Source organism: Alligator sinensis, unplaced genomic scaffold (genome assembly GCF_000455745.1).
Source record: "Alligator sinensis unplaced genomic scaffold, ASM45574v1 scaffold320_1, whole genome shotgun sequence".
Taxonomy (NCBI): Eukaryota; Metazoa; Chordata; order Crocodylia; family Alligatoridae; genus Alligator; species Alligator sinensis.
The window spans coordinates 1,092,870-1,109,899 of NW_005842249.1; the positions used below are offsets into that span (position 1 = coordinate 1,092,870).

The 17,030-nt window shown below is 47.0% G+C and overlaps 1 long non-coding RNA gene across 2 annotated transcripts in view; it reads left to right on the top strand.

Moving 5' to 3' along the window:
- LOC102379691 overlaps positions 1–16,567 on the top strand; it is a 35,959-nt gene extending 19,392 nt beyond the window's left edge. Inside the window, exons 1-3 of one of the 2 annotated variants that reach the window (XR_324309.2) lie at positions 7,901–8,022; positions 9,139–9,262; positions 15,738–16,567. This is a non-coding gene — a long non-coding RNA (uncharacterized LOC102379691). Of the gene's footprint in view, positions 1–7,900; positions 8,023–9,138; positions 9,263–15,737 lie in introns of those variants that run through there. The other variant, XR_324308.3, reaches the window with a different exon arrangement.
- The last annotated feature ends 463 nt before the right edge of the window (positions 16,568–17,030 follow it).

Below are 17,030 nucleotides of genomic sequence, written 5' to 3' on the forward strand. Positions count from 1 at the left end.
GGGGGGGAGGACGGGGGACATGTGTTCCCCTGTGCCCCCTCTACATGTCACCTATAAGACCAATGACTCCATGGCATAGAGAGCAGAGGAAGAGGGCAAGTGGTGAGGAGAAGGAAGTAGGAAGGATTGCTGAAAGACCAGTTTTAAGAGACAGTGATCAAGTGGCAGATGAGATCTGATTGCACCTGTGAGGTGTCTGTCTAGGCAGGACTGCTTGCCATCAAGCTTCCACCCATGTCCCAGTTTGGCATTGTGGGGACTGTGGCTTGCAGGTTCCTTCCAGTAAGAGCCAGGTGGTGAAGTGCCTGCAGTGCAAGTGGTGCTTTCTGATGGTGTCCCTCAGAGAGCATGGCAAGAGAACTACAGGAGGAGGTGGTGAGTCTCCAAAGCATCCTTAGCCATGAGTAGTTCATCTATCTGATGCTGGAAGAAACCTCTAGGACTGTGGAGAAAGGACTGGTAGAGGCAGTGCTGGAGAAGGTAGAGGACATGGACTCCCAGGAAGGTGGAAGCTGGAAGTTTGTGACCTCTGGCAGCAAGACGTCTTCATCCCTACCTGCAGTGCTTTGCCTGGAGAACAGATATGGAGCTCTAGCAACAGAGAAGGAGGATCATATTCCATCAGCAGAAGAGGCCAGGCCCAGCCTCTCTAAGGTTGGAAGAATTGATACCACTGCCACAAAGAGGAAGCAACAGGTGGTGGTGGTTGGTGACTCCCTTCTGTGGGGGATGGAAGTGTCTATCAGCCAGCCTGATCTGTTGTCTTGGGAGGTCTGCTGCATGCCCAGAGCCTGGATGCAAGATGTCCCAGAAGGATTACCGAGACTCATTGGACCCTCTGACTACTACCCCATGCTGCTCATCCGCGGGGGCACCAATGATACTGCCAGGGGGACCCTGAGCTAATCAAAAGTGACAACAGGGCTCTGTATGCAAGGGTGACAGAGATAGGGGTTCAGGTGGTGTTCTCCTCTATCCTTCCAGTCAAGGGGAACAGCCTGGTCAGGAACAGACACATCCTGCATATCAATGCATGTCTGTACAGATGGTGTCACCAAGCAGGGCTTTGGTTTCTTTGACCACAGGATGTTGTTCCAGGAAGAAAGATTGCTAGGAATAGATGGGATCCACCTGATGAAGAGGGAGAAAAGCATCTTCACAGACTGGCTCGCTAACTTAGTGAGGAGGGCTTTACACTAGGTTCACTGGGGGATGGAGACCAAAGCCCTGAGGTAAGTGGGGAACTAGGTTACATAGAGGAAGCACAAGCAGGTGAGGGCAACAGAGGAGGCTTTCTCATTCTTCCTGAGAAAGGGCAATCAGCTCATTACCTCAGGTGTCGGTACGTGAACACACAGAGTCTGGGAAACAAACAGGAAGAATTGGAAATCCTTGCATAGCCATGGAACTACGATGTGATTGGAATAGCAGAGACTTGGTGGGATAGCTCGCATGACTGGAGCACTATCTTAGATGGGTACAAACTGTTCAGGAGATAGGCCTGTTGAAAGTCCTATCCCTCAGTTAGGGTCAGAGGGGAAAGCAACAAGGGTGATGTCATGGTGTGTGTCTGCTATAGACCAGGAGGATGAGGTGAATGAGGCTTTCATCAAACAGCTAGCAGAAATGTTCAGATCACAGGCCCTGGTTCTCATGGGGGACTTCAATCACCCTGACATCTGCTGGGGGGGGGGAGAAGGGGGGTCAATACAAAAGTGCACTAGCAATTCAGGAAGTTTTGGGAGAGTGTTTGGGACAACTACCTGGTGCAAGCATTGGAGAGGTCAGCTAAAGGCTGTGTTCTTCTTGACCTGCTGCTTACAAACAAGGAAGAATTGGTGGGGAATATAAAAGTGGATGGCAGCTTGGGCAGTAGCAGCCATGAGATGATTGATTAAGGATACAGAGGAATGCAAGGAAGGAGAACAGAGTAGGGACCCTGGACTTCAGAAGAGCAGACTTTGACTCACTCAGGGAGCCGATGGTCAGGATTCCCTGGGAGGCCAGCCTGAGGGGGAAAGGAGTCCAGAAGAGCTGGTTAGACCTTAAAGAAACCTTACTGAGGGCACAGGAAGACTTTGAGAGCATGAGATAAGTGGTTCCTCTTACATGTTTAAACCAGGGGTGTCAAACATGCGGCCTGTGACCTGGACCTAGCCCATGGAGCCACTCCATCCAGCCTGCTGGAGGGCTATGGATGTTGGGGGTATGGCTGGCAGTGGGGAGTAGCCTCCCACAGAATCTGGAGCTCCTGCATCTGATGGACATGGCCCTTTGTGGCAGAAGAATGAGCAAGGGCTGTGCTGACACAAGCCCACTTGCTCTGTGGCTGCTTGGTCTGCCACCAATGCCACAGCAAGTGGTCACTTGCCCTACCACTGCCAGCCCAGCTGGTCCCATTACAGCTGGACCTGGCCCAGGGCACAGGGAGAGTGTGACATCCTGTGGTGAAACCAAAGCACCTGTTTTTGAACCCGAAAGCTTGCTTAATAACTTTTCTCCAACTATTTGGGTTGATCTAATAAAAGATATCAAATTCACCCAAGGAACCTTGTCTGCCTAAGCACCTGTCTAAGCACTTTGCTGAATCTGAATCAGGGGACTCAGTCCCATGAAGGATCAAATTCTCATTTTGTCCCTGTTCCTGCACTGGTACGGAGACAGGGAGACCCCAGCGCTCGTACAAAGGCCAAAGGATTTCAGTGGGGTTTTGTGTGAGTTTGTCTGTAACAGAATACATGGTCAGGGTCTTTGTTATGTTCCTTCTTAGGTTTTCATTTGTTGCAGATCTGAACGGAGGAATGTTACTCTCTGTCTTTTCACACATGCTGTTCCCTAGTCAAGGAAGTCCCTTTTAGTACAGCATGCCAATCCCTTTTGGCCTGTAACGTGGATGAGAGCTTTCTGCACAGCACATGTCTTGTTTAATGCCACTAGTGTTTTGATAAATGCTGTGGGATGCAAAATTAGGTCTGCCAGGGATTGATATGACTTTTATCCCATTTTTTAAATACATGCAAAAATATATCTGCTATAAAGCTGCTTCCTCTGGCAGATTTATGGGCCCATTTGGGAATAATGGTGCCATATAATGATTATAAAACATTCTTATTGTTCATTACCATTACTCTACATTAATTCACTATTATCTCTTAATGCATTGGCAGTTGGAAAAAGTGGGCCCCATTGCATAAGAATATGAGCAAATTGAAGTCCAATCTCATAGAAATTATTGGTAAGAAAACATTATTGCTCATCTTCATGTGGAGACAAAAGCCTACCTCTCTCCTTGAATTTTCTGGGTACAGAGATCTCCCGATACAGCAGGAAATGTTACCATATGGAAGCAGGAGCTATGCAGGCTGTGTGCGCTCCAGGGATAGCTCACAATATGGATCCAGAGGGTTTTTTTGTGTGCTGCTGCCTATGGTAGGTTTGGGACAGCACAGGGTTGTTCAGGGGCCAGCCCACTTACAAATTCATGTATCCATTCATGTATCCTTTTGCCCCTGTGCAGTAGAAGTGGAGGCCCAGGCAAACTGCGCTACATGAAGAGCTGCCATGGCCAAAGATGATTCTATTTTCAAGGCAGGACAGGGTAGGCATATTTGTTGTGCCATGGTATGGTGGGCCTAGGTCCACCAGGAAAACTTTAAGCCTCCCTTAATTAGGGAGGCTACTGGGGACACAACTGATTCTGGGGAGCAACAAATGTGAAAATAGGGATGGGAGTGCGGGTCAAAGGTTAATAACAAAGGCTCCAAGAAGGGACACTGAGCAGAGCACACTGGCCACAGGGCAACATAGGCGGTGTGCTCCTACGCTCAAAAGAGTTTATCATCAAAGCTAGTTGTTGGATTTTCAGAGGATCTCAGCACGTCATATATTGTCTCACCAGGACTGTCCCGGTGGGTACCACTGGGTGCTGAGATGTTTTGAAAAGCTGCCAGCCCCATCAGAGAGTGCTAAGCACACAGAAATCCAGCCTCAGACTCCACAACAGTCCAGTCCTTAATTCCTAAACTGCCTCCCATTGGAAACAATTCCCGATGCTTTCAGTGGGTTTTGAATCAGGTCAATGGAGTCCAGACTCACTGCTCTTCCTTAGTTCGGTGAAGCTGTAGCCCCTCTGACTCCAGTAGTAACCACTACATCAGTGCCGTGAGTATGCCACGTCACACCTGGTTCATACCTGTGCTGTTCCTCCCTTGCCTTGCTGGACAAAAAATGTACCTGGGTTTTTACTTTAAAAGAGAACCAACTTCCATTTTCTGTCACAAAAAACCTAATCCAGGATGCCTCCCTCTGAAGTCAGAAGTGCAATTTTTTCAAATGTATCCATGCATACAGTGGCTACCAGATAGGATTTCTCATGGACAGCCGATGATAACATTTTATTGAATTGGTGCATAGATTAAACCCTCTCAGCCATGACAATTAAATGGGGAAAAATGTTCATGCCATTTACAGGGATAATATTTAATCAGAAATAGACAAGAACACGAGTCATCAGCTCACAAACAAACTCGGTCTTGATACAAATTCAGTTGAACTGGTTCCAAATGGTCACAGCACAAATGTATTGTTTTTCATGCACAGGGCAAGAACAAATGAAAGTGGAGCAGTTCAAACAAAAACCCTGGCTTTCTAAAATGTTATGGTGTCATCTTGTTTTAAGCAACCCATGTTAACAGTTTATTGGAGATGAATGTGGAAAATAATTTGCTAGTGATCTGGAAGATTAGCAGCCAAGGACTAGATTACTTCTTGTGGGCTAGGAAGGCACTGAGGAAGTGATGGGTTGTGAACACACCAGAAAGTTGTTAAAACTTGCTGGGGCTACTGTTTAGAGGGCTTGTTCCCAATCATAAATCAGAGCAGCTGGCATCTTTCTGTACCTTGCAGCAGCTGCTAACCATGCCACTGCTAGAGGCTGGTGCATGGGAGGGGTATTTTGGCCTTGCCCACTTTTTTTCCAGCCACATTCACTACTACAACAGGAGGGAAGAGGTGAAGTGGTATTTTCTATACTGGAATACATCACACAGGAGGATCTGGCTTGTGCTGGAGCAGGCTGTGCTTCCCTTGGCTAGGCATTGCAGATACAATCCAGCAATGGAGTGGTGCAAATTGGTTGCACAGCAACAGAAGACTTAGGTTTGAGTATATATTTGGCTGTCTTGCTCCCCCACCCCTGCTTGATTTTAATGGATAGGGACAAAAGTTACACATAAACTGGTTTAAGTGAGCAGAAACTGGTTTCATCCTGTAACAGAATGTAAATTCAATTCACATAAACCAGTTTCAAAATGGCTGAAGCCGCTTTGAGAGAAATCTGGTTGAATGTAGTATCAGACTTAACTGATTAAACTCAAACTGGTTTATGGAACTTCTGTCTCAGACCCCTTCCTGGTTTCACTTAAACCAGAGTTCTCCAGCATCCCAGCATGCTCTGCAGCCCTGGGTGGGGCTGTGCTCTTTGCTCCAGTGGAGTAGGGCTGACCCTGCCCCTCAGCTCCCTAGCCGGAGTAGGGGTTGGGGCAGGGCTAGATGCTGGCCCCCCCTAAGGTGAAGGGGGCAAGGAAGAGGTTTATTCCCTCCTCCCTCCCTTACCCCACCAGTATAGACCTACCAGGCATTTCTTTGCTTGCTGCTACAGTGATGGGCGTGTGGCCAGCCCCAGCAGTAGCCTTAAGTGAACTGGTTAGGGAGGAGGTTTAATTCCCCCTTCCCTGTCCCACTGGCATGGACCCTGGCAGGGGCTTGGGCATGGGCATGGCCAGATGCTGGCTGGCATGGCCCTCTGAGGCAAAGGAGGCAGGAAGGGGATTTAGTCCCCCCCCGGGGGACTCTGCCAACCCTGACTGCCACAGCCACTCATCGCTTCCCGCACAGGATGAGTAGGAGAATAAGCCTTTTCCTTGCACACTCTGCCAGATGCTTAAGGGAGGCGGGAAATAACCCCTCTCCATGTTCCCATTGCCTAAGGGGGCCATGTTGGCTGGCCTATAGCCACATCCCTGCCCCTGCCACTGGAGTGGCAAGCGGGGAGCGACTCTGTCAGGGCAACAACCCTATCATTATTTCCTGGGGCTGCAAGACTTGTCCAAGCAGGGAGGCTGCACTGTGGGGTGGGAGCAGGGCAGGCAGAGTTGCTGCAGACTGCATGGTGCGAGTGGCAGCAGCGTGCTAGTGTGGGCATGGGTGGCTATAGTTGCCCCTCTGAGTCCCGGTGCCTCTGCTTGCCCCCATTCTAGCTCGTCCCGGCTTCTGGCCTGAGCCACTGTAGGCATGTGCCTGCATTTCCTGAGTCAAGTGGGAATGTCTGTCACTTGCAAATTGGTTCAATCTAGGCAGGTTAGACTAACCTGCAAAGATTGAATCAATTCAGGTTCTGGCTTTTTGAATGTCTGTCCCTAGCCAAGATGAGCATGGAAGGTGTTTGGTTGTTCCCAGGACTCAGAGCCTCCTCTGGTGTAATTTCCTAGAGGCAGAAGGAGGGAGTGGTTCTGGGCTGTTGTGCATAGTCCTAGTCTGACCTTTTCTGTACAGAGAGATCAAAATAGTTTGCAGTGGTCTCTTGTTTATACCTCCAAAGATTGTTTTATCCTTTTAGTTTGATTATCACAGGGGGAGCTCATGCTCAGCTGATAGACTAATTTGATCCCTACATCTATTTTTTCCTAAGTGACTGCTTTCCCAGGCTCAGTCCCCCCATTTTACAGGTGTGGTTTGGGCCAAGCCATATTCCATCTGTTAAGTGAAGTGAATTTAGGACTTCTGTAATGTACTTTCATTGTTGCTTTGAGCTTAAGTCACAAAAAGCAGCAAAGCAGAGGTAGTACCCCCCCCCCTTTTTTTGCAGTAGTAGTTTTTCAGGGATTTGGAATAGGTTTGCACTTAGATGTCTAATTCCACTTAGGTATGTAGTACAATAGGATCTAGCTTTTTGTTCCTGGATGTATGTACTTACCTTTGCTTATATTGATAAGCATTTTGTATGCTTGCTCCCAATTTACCAGGTGATCCAGGTTATTCTTTAACCTGTCACTTCCCGTTTCCACAAGCTTTGCAGACTTTATCAGTAATGCTTGTATGTCAGGTCATTGATAAATACTATGAACAGCCTTGGGATAAGGACCCCTCATTGTGGGATCTCTCTAAAAATGCATTCAACTGAATGGGAAGTTGCCATTTACAAAGTTGTCACTTAGCAATTAGCTCATTTTTAATCCATTTAGCATGCTTCACATTGATCTTGTGTCATCCTAATTTCTTAATGAAAATGTCATGTACTACCAAACCAAATGCCTTATAGAAGCATAAGGGGATTACATCAACATTATTACTTTCTTCAACCAAACTTGTTATCACATCCAGGAACACTGGCAGGAGTTTTTTTTCCTTTTTGCCAAGAGTTTTTTTTTCTTGCCAAACTTGGCAAGAGTTTTTTTTCCCCCTGTAAACCCATGTTAATGGGTTATTAACTCATTTTGTTACTTGGAGTCCTGTATCAGTTATTCCATTGTTTTGCCTTGGATTTGTGTCAGGGACCCTGGCCAGGCAGGCCAGCCATACCTGCAGTAAGTCACAAGCCTACAGACTCTGCCCCAATTTTGGAAGAGCAAACATCCTGATTAGCTGTTGGAAGTGCTGCCTGTCCATTTAGACTCAGCTGAGGCCATTGGACTCCAGGTCAGTCAACAGTTTTTGACTCAGTCTGCTGTTGCCAGGCTCTGGATTCCTGCTCTCTCTGGTTTTCCTGGTTCCTGACTGGCCTCAAATATCCCCTGCAGATTTGTTTTCTGGTTCCTTTGCTCAGTGCTCATTGTGCACCTGTGACTTACCCTTCAGACTTTGTACCTTTGCTGTTGATTTTTCTAGATCTTGACCCCTGGTGTGACTTGTTGCTCAGACTTCACCCTGTGGACTGCCCCTCAACTGTGGTAACTTGGTTGCTGGTGTTTCGGACTCTGACCCTGACCTGTCATAGACCTACTCCAGTTTTTTCCTCCTGATCTGGTAATTAGCCTCTGGACCCTCAAACCTCCCTCAGAGACCTGATTCTTCCATCAGACCACCCATGACCTGGTCCCCAAACACAAGTTGAGAATCCTGTAGTTACCCAAGCTATTCCTTTTGTCCTTTTTAAATATTGATGCGGTGGGCACATCTACACTGTGTTAGATGGCTAGGGAGCCTGTTGCCCAGTTACTCTTGTTTTGCACATGCCAAATGCTGAAAAAATGTCCCATACCAGGTATCGTAAGCAGCACAGGGACTGAGGGCAGTGCAGGCATGCCTTTGATACATACTAAAAAGGCACTCCATGATATTTTTTTGGCATTCATTACTCACAGAGTTGGAATGATTGGATAGGGTGGGGTATGTTTTCATGGACACGCTTCCTAGCATGGTGTAAGGTGGCACAGAGATGCCTATTAATTTCCTTCTGGTTCTCTGGTATGTGTCTGTGTTGTGAGAAGTATTAAAAATCATCAATAATGGTCCCAAGAGTTCTGTGAGTGTCTCTTTGGAGATTCTGGGATGCAGTGTCTGGATCTGCTGAATTAAAAATGTCATGGTAACTGAATTGGTTCATCTAATTTGAGGAGAGGGAAACACTTGTTCGAACTTCCTAAAAATTGAAATCTGGGACAAACTGTGTCCATCAGATTCCTGTGTGTATCTGATAATGAGACTAAAATCAGCAACTGTCCAAAAAGGAAGATAAGAAATATGAATTTGCACCTTCAGAGAGACTCCATATACAGAAGATTTACACATCTGCTGCTTGGTGTATGAGAACAAGCTCAATGGCTATGTTAATTAATCAATAGCACAAAAGGCAACTTATGAACAAGTAAATAATATGCTTATAGTCAGTACTCCATTACCATGCATGGCACTAGCTACAGTGTTCACAGAGCAGCAGCGTTGCAGTATTATTTATAAGGTCCTACAGCATCCTACCTAGCAAGTGATGCATTTTTAAAAGTACAGTAGGTGAAATCTAGGGCAGTTTAATTTGGTGAATTTAATCTTGAATCAAACACAGGGGAGAAAAAAAGCATTCCTCCAGGAGAGGAAACTATTTCCACATTGATTAATATCACTGTTAATGATTGTTTCCCACAGGCTCCCATAATGCAGGAAACCTCCTCTAATTTCCTGATGGCACATAAAAGGAGCTTTGTTCAAAGACTGAGAGTGCTGAACTCGAACCTCTATGCTTTTGGAGCCTGAGCACCGTGAGGAAATGGTAAGCAAAGCAGTCTCTAGCCAGTGTGGGAGAAGCTCCTGTCTTTCAAAGTTCAGCTATAATTATCTGTGTAGCTCCAATGGAGCTATCCCAATTTATACCAGCTGAGAAACGGGTCAGGTTTGGAGCACTTCTCACCACTATATTAACATTTTAATGAGATACCAGTCAACTTGAAATGATGAAACTAGTCAAAATGCTATGTGGGTAAAGAAAACAATGAGACCAGTGGGGAAAAAATCCCCAAAGTGTGTGTTTTTTAAATTACAGGAAAAATAGGTTGAGACCTTCAACTACTTTTCCGGAAAAAAAAAAATAGTTTGCAAAAGCTCCAAACTCATGTGGCTCTTACATTATTGCTGTCCTTCAGAACAGTGACAGTCAAGATGGAGGAAGGAGCATTTCCTCAGTTGACTTTTATTACCTTGCGCTGAATGGTAAAACAACCTATGCCAGGGGCGGGCAAAATATGGCCCATGGACCAGATTCAGCCCATGGAGGGGCTTTGTCCAGCCTGCAGCGGGTCCTTTGGTTCTGCCTGGCCCAGGCACCACCCAGCTGTGGCACGTCCTGCCACCCCCTGGGCACGCAGTGGGGCTGGGGTGCCTCCTTCGGGCTGCTGCCACTGCTGGCACCAGCACCGCGGTACCAGCGGGGACCCACGCATGTGACCCCAACCTGGCATGCCCCATGCCTGCTCTTAACTCGCCCATCCAGGCTCAGCAGTGGCAGTAGTGGCAGGCAAAAAGTGTTGCTCAGCACAGGGGGAAAAGTGGCTCCTCCTGCTCTGCACTGACACTGCTGCCGCGCTGGGCAGCCCAGAGGCAGTGGTGATGCAGGTAGCCTGGCATGGTGCAGGCTCCAGGCAACTGCACCAAGAACTGCCCAGCAGAGGCGACGGTGAAGGGCTGCTTTTACCTCATGCCGAGCAACAGTTTTTGCCAGGTGCTGCTGCTGCTGAGCCTAGATGGGCAAGTCTGGAGCAGGCGTGGTGTGCACTGGATTGGGGCTGTGTGTGTGGGTCCCTACTGGTACCATGTGGCTGGAATCAGTGGTAGCGGCAGCCAGAAGGAGCCACCCCAGCCCCACTGCCTGCCTGGGGTGGCAGGACACGCCATGGCCAGGCAGTACGGAGCAGGCACAGGGTGGGCTGGGGCTGTGCGCTGTTGGCAGTGATAGGGAGGTGCCATGGGGCATGAGGGCTCCAGGCTGTTGTTGGATGGAGGCTGGTGCTGACCATCTCAGGGGGTCGCATGTGGGGGGCTCCCCTTCACACTCCACCATACCCTCAAACCCTTCCCCACACACAATCACACACCGCACCCACCCACACCCTGTCCCACAGGACCCCACCACCCCTCTCCCCACACACACCCTTGTGCCTCTGGGGGGGTCCCACTGACTGCTACATGCACACACCCCCACCACACGCATGCACCCCCCCAGCCACCCTCAGTGCAGGAGATACTGTTCACTTTCTTTATTGCATAGTAAGAAGCCTCATTTCCAGCAAAGAACAGCAGATATGGGCCTAGAGTGCTTGATTAAGATATAGAAGTACTGAGTGCCAGTTCCTGTTTTGCCACAGACCTCTGCTGTGACCTTGGGCAACTCACTTCTTCTTTCTGTGTCTTGCTTCCTCACCTAGATAATGGCAATAATAATACTTCCTGTGCAGTACGGTAACAGTGGGGAGGGGGAGTGCAGGGGGTGCCATGTAAGGCACTTGGTTCAGGTGCTGATTTAGATGGCGCACCAGAATGCCCCGGGCATTTTTGCTATAGCAGGCCCAGCCATAGAGGCTGGGAAGCCCTGTGCCCAGGCATGTATGGGGTGGAGGGGTTAAGCAGGATGGTATCCCCTTTGGGATTTTGCCACAGGAGATGCAACTTCCCACCCCGTGGTACGTGTGTTGGTTCAGGAGGGAAAGTGAACAAAGCACTAGGGGTAGCCTCTGGGGAGCCTGCTGAATGCTGCATACTAGCAGCTCTTATGGGGAGGCTGTATAATAACCTTGCTGGTCTGACAGCTGGAAACCTTTTTCTTAGTTCTAGTTTATATTTATTCCCGCTGCCAGTACCCATTTGTTTTAAGCCAGCACTGTTCACTGTTCTTTTGCTTATGCGGCCTTCCCCAACATGTATCTGGATAAAGCCATCATGTCCCCTCTCAGCTCTCGCTTCGCTAAGCTAATGCTTAGTCGTCTCTCATAGAATAGGCCCTCCATTCCTTTGGACATCCTAGTAGCTCTCTTCTATACCTAAACTCAGCAGCACGGAGCTCAATACAGATTGAGCTATCCAAAAAAAGCTGGGTAAATCTGCAGGTAATCAGTTGGCACTCCACCAGGTGCCACCTTTTTTGCAAGGTGTCCTCTCTCAGCGTCTTATTGTCACATAATAGTTTTGCTAGCCAAAATAAGGTGTTAAGTAATACATTTAAAGGAATGAGAGCTCCCTCATGCATCTCCATCCCATCACTGTTGATGCTGAATTTAAGATGATTCAGCAATCAAATATATAATTTGTTCTAAATATTTCATTTATGCCTCAACATATGCACGTTCTCTTGTGATCTAAATTACCAACTTCACCAGTGTGCCATCCTTGAGGGCTGTATAGTACCCAAAGGAGAGCGGGGTACGGCTATGGCCTTGAAGTTAATCATTCTCTCTGGAATTAAACAAATTCTACTTAATGCAGGGGCATCTGCAGAACAGGCAATATTCTGTAATATGATTGGCTTTCACCAGCTGCCAGGTTGGCACGTTTATTGGAGAAGGGTTGGAAAGAAGAAAGCCTGGATTGGAGGTTGAGCAGTATGTACAAGTGAAATGGAAATAAATACACTTTAAAAAGGCAAAGCACAGTCAGGGTACTTCAGTCACCTCCTCATGGGATAGACTCACAGGGTGTGTCCCCATGGGTGGGAATGTGCATTTCCCTGGGGACAAACAGCAGTGGCCCCAGCTGTGGACTGCAGCCATGGCAGTCCGCCAGCACAGAGCCTGGCTGGCAGCTAGAGTGTGGCATTGGCCGGCCGGGCTCTGGTTTCTGGTAAAGCATGCTGCTGCCATATACGCAGCCCCACTTTTTTAAGGTGTGGGGTTTTTTGAAACCAGGATCTCTGTGTCAAAACCATCCCACAGTGCCACAAATTAGCAGTGCAAGGAATGCCTGCACGTGCAGTGTGCAGCACCACAGATGGGTTTGTGGCACTGCATATCATACATCCATGCTCATCTGGATGTGCCCGCAGTTTCCTGTTACTTCACACATGCTTAGGAGCAGAGTAATCTACACTGTTCTTGTGGATAATGCTGATGAGTTATAGTCCTGCAAAGGGCAAGAGAGTTGAGAGTTGGTTTCCATCCCTATTGTCCATGGCATTTCCTCCCATGGAAGATTTCAAATGCACACAATTCCCATCTCATGTTTGAGATATCAGGTACTGTTGGTAGCTGTGTAGCACAGTCCCTGGCATACTGTGGTGCAGTTAATGCCTTGTGGGGTGGCATGCTATCACTGGGGAGTGATAAGTGTGGAGCTGAAGCTCTGTTACCTTTTATTGCAATCCTCCAAAACAGCCTCTAACCTGTCATCCTCAAAGCTTGTTCTCATGGTAAACGGCTAGCTCTGACTCCCTTCTCCTGCTTAACCCTTCCCTTTCCACTTTTAGGGGCTGTGTAGTAGAAAGGGGCAGGTCACACTGGGGAAGCGCCCAAGGAAATCTTATTGCCTCAATACATTTAGGCACAATTTAGAGACTAAGATAAGGTGACATCTTTTTTGGAAACCAGGTTAATTTTTTTGTTTGGTTCATAGACTCTTCTTAGCATCCAATTCACTTTGGATAACTGGGATGTAGAAGTGAAGCAAAGCAATGGAGAATCAGGCCCTCTTTTTATGGCACATTAAATTACTTGTCCTGTTGTGGTCCAAGTAGAATTTCACTGGTGGCATCTGAAGCACTGTGGCGTTAGCTGGTGTGGGAGGACTGCTTGGATGTCAGGTCTCCTGCTGAGAGTAAGAAGTGCTTTATTTCCCCTGTAATATTAGTAGAGTGTCAGGGGTATGTGAAGTATTGCTTGGGCCCCAGTCTGTTTGACATTTTACCTTGCATCAGATCTTAATCATGAGACCTTGGCGCTCTCTCTCCTGACTGCCTTCCACTTTAGGAGTTCTCACCTGCCAAGACTTGATGTTTTCAAAAACTGGGGAGGATCTCATCACATCCAAAGAGCTATGCCAGTTCCATGCGATGGGGCGAGGGGTTTGTTGTGGGGCTTCTTCCTCCCCTGTACCTTACGCTTACCACCACTAGCAGCTGTCTGGCTTGAGTTCCACCTACTCTGAATGGCAGAAAAACATCAGCCTACTTTGTTATAATATTCAGGGAGTGCCTCCCATGAAGCCCTTTAATCCCCCTTAAATGTCCATCACCATAAAAGAAAAAGCAAGAAGAAAAATACTGGGCCCAGTTAAGCCCATCTCTAAAGGGAATCACAGACAGTCTTTTTAAGAAGGGGGAAACCTCTCACAGTACCTTCCTGTGGCCACTCCTCTGGTGGCTCTCTTCAGCTTCCCGGACGTTGCTCTGTGCCCTCACTGGCCATGCTTCCTTTAGCAGTGATCCTCTGATCACCTGCCTTTCCTTCCAAATGCCTCTGCTCCATCCCTCTCAGCTGACAGGTACTGGCTGTAGAACTATTCCGGTGTCCTGACCCCAGTGTCACCGGAAGCTCTCCCTGGCTGCCCCTCTCCAGGGCTGGAAGTACTTGCCTGGTCTCTCTGCAGGCCAGTCATCAAGAAGCACTCTCTCTGAAAATGTGGTTCACTGCTTGGTGCCTCCCTGCATGCTTGCCTTCTTCCTGGGGTACGCATAGAGGGCTTACTCTCCCTTTCAGGGTGTTCACCCCAGTCCCCAATCTTACTCCACCACACATCCTCTTAAGATGCCATTAGGCACTCTTTCTGATAATAAGGGACATACCTTTCTCAACTTCTGCTGTGTCTACTTGAATCGTAGGATTCTTCTTCATGGTGACATCGAGATAAGAAATCTGCTACCACATTTTCCTTTCTGGCCTATATTCAATGGAAAACTGGAATGGTTGTAATGCTAGTGCCCATCTCATGATATGAGCATTGACTGTCTTAGTAGATCTTAACCATTTTAACAGGGCATGATCCATGACTAACTTAAACTCCTACCCTAAGAGATAATACCAAAAATACTCCACTCCCCACTTGATAGCTAGGCACTCCCGTTCTACCATTGCATATCTTTTCTCGTGTTCATTCAATTTCCTACTTGCATAGGTGATGGGTCTCTCCATTCCCTCTACCATCTATAAGAGGATTGCCCCTATGGCCTCAGCCGAGGTGTCCATCTGTAGAACAAAAGGCTCATTAAATTTGGGGGTGCGCAGCATGACATATTGACACAGTGCTAATTTAACTGCCTTGAATGCTTCTTGATGTGTGGGGTTCCATTCAGTGGAGCCGCTCCCCATTTCTCATGTGGTGTTTGTCAATGAACCTGTTATATCTGCAAACCAGGGGGATAAATTTGAGGTAGTAACTTGCTAACCCCAGGAAAGTCAGCATTTCTTTTTTGTTTCTCGGAGGGGAAAAATTCTTGATGATTTCTACCTTGTCAGCCAATGGTCTTTTTTGGCCTTATCCCACCAAGAAGCCTAGATATTTGGCTTCTGCCAAACCCCAGAGTGCATTTCCTAGGGTTAACTGTCAACCCTGCCTGCTAAAGCTCTTGCAGGACTGCTGTCACTGCTTGTATATGCTGTTTCCACCTTTCTGTATCCACCATGATATCATTGATGTAGGCTGCTGCACATCTGTGATTAGGAGCCAGGATTCAATCCATTAAACACTGAAAGGTGGCCACTGTGCTATTGAGGCTGAAGGGCATCCTCTTCAATTGAAAAAAACCCCACGGCATCCCAAAAGCTGTTTTGGCCTGGCCTTCCTCCCTCAGGGGGATCTGCCAGTACCCTTTAGTTAGGTCAAATGTGGAAATATATTGGGTCTGACCTATCCTTTCTAACAGCTCACCCACTTGGGGCATCAAAAAACATCAAACTATGCAATAGAATTCAGTTTCTAGAAATCTATGCATAGACAGAGTGTTCCATCTCCCTTTGGTACCGTGACAATTGGGCACCATCATGGGCTATGGGACTCCATGAAAACCCCATGCCGGAATATTCTATTTAATTTTTCCTTAACTGGCTGGTATTTATGGTAGGGTATTTGTTTCCATTGCTCTTGTACTACTTTCTTCTTCGGGGTGAGGATTTTATGCACAATCCCCTGAGCCTTTCCAGGGACCTCATTAAAAACATCCTCAAAATCCTTCACCACCTGTTGTAGCTGTCCCCACTGCTCTGAGGATAACCCCTTTTCCTCCCTGAGCAGGTTAACAGGATAAATATGCTTTACCTTTTTGTGTCCAGGCCAGAGGACTGCATAATCTACCAGACCGGCACGCCACACCACTTTGCATGGGCCCTGCCAACATGCGAGGAACTTACTTGTAGAGCTTTGCAGAAGAACTAGGACATGCTGCCCTACCTGGAACTCGCATTCCCTTGTTTTATTTTGTTGTACTGTTCTTTCTGGTTCTTTTGAGCATTTTCTAAGTTACCGGCTGCCACTCTATTGGCAGTTCTCAGTCTTTCTCTACATAACCTCTACATAACGGGAGTGTGCTGTCCCTTTCCCCTCTGTCCCATCCCTCACAAACTATGTCCAATAAGCTCCTCGGGGAATGCTGGGTTACCAAGGGATGAGTGAATCTTCACCACATTAAGTGATAGCCTTCTAAAGCCAACGATTTAATTTTTTTGTGAATGGCTCAGCTGGTGACATTACTTGGATAGATTTCCAATTTAAGTGAAGCAATCTTCGTAGAAAAGAATGAACTGGAGAAAGCCTTCCAGATTGTTAACATTTTAATGGCAAAATAGGGTCTGTCCGTCCCCCCACTCCAACTGTGGTATGGAAACATGCACAAGGGATTCAACTCTGTTATGTTAAATGAAGTGTTTTAAGTTGCCACAAATGTAAAAATGAAATGGGGCCTTGTTTGTATTAACTGAACCAATTTTTTCTAGTAAAGAAATTGATAGGATTGTATAAATGTAACCGAAAGCAGAAAATCTGGCCTCAGACGGGGAGCATTATAGGCTGAGGGTTTGGCTGGGAAGGGTTTCTGTTTATAAATGAGAATCTTAGTACTGTCAATGCCAGTCATTCTAAAAACATGACTCAAGCTCCCCCTATTCCCCCAAATCATGAGGTTGCTTTGAAAACATAATATTAAAAATAGTAAAATGCTGGGTTCTTTTTATTTTCTTTGTGGTTTCTGAACCCTTAGGGAGCACTATATTTGTACTTTTCCTGGCATCTATGAGAACTAGCTATATACTTTCTTTTTTTGTAATGACAGATGAGATTCTTACATATTCAAATGATTCCAAGTGCTGATGCCATAAGAAAAAAACACAAAATACCACAAGATTTGCAGTAATATCATAGGAGTTAGGAGCACACAAAATGCCTTGATGTTGCATTTTAATTGATTTTTATATTTCCTTTTATGGATTTTCTTCTATGATAAAGTGACAGGCTCTGTGGATGGGGAAGACAAGTGGATGTGATGCACCTTGAATTTAGCAAGACTTTTAACAATGTATTCCACAACATTCTCATTAACAAGTTAAGGCAGGGCTGTCCAACTGGTAGCC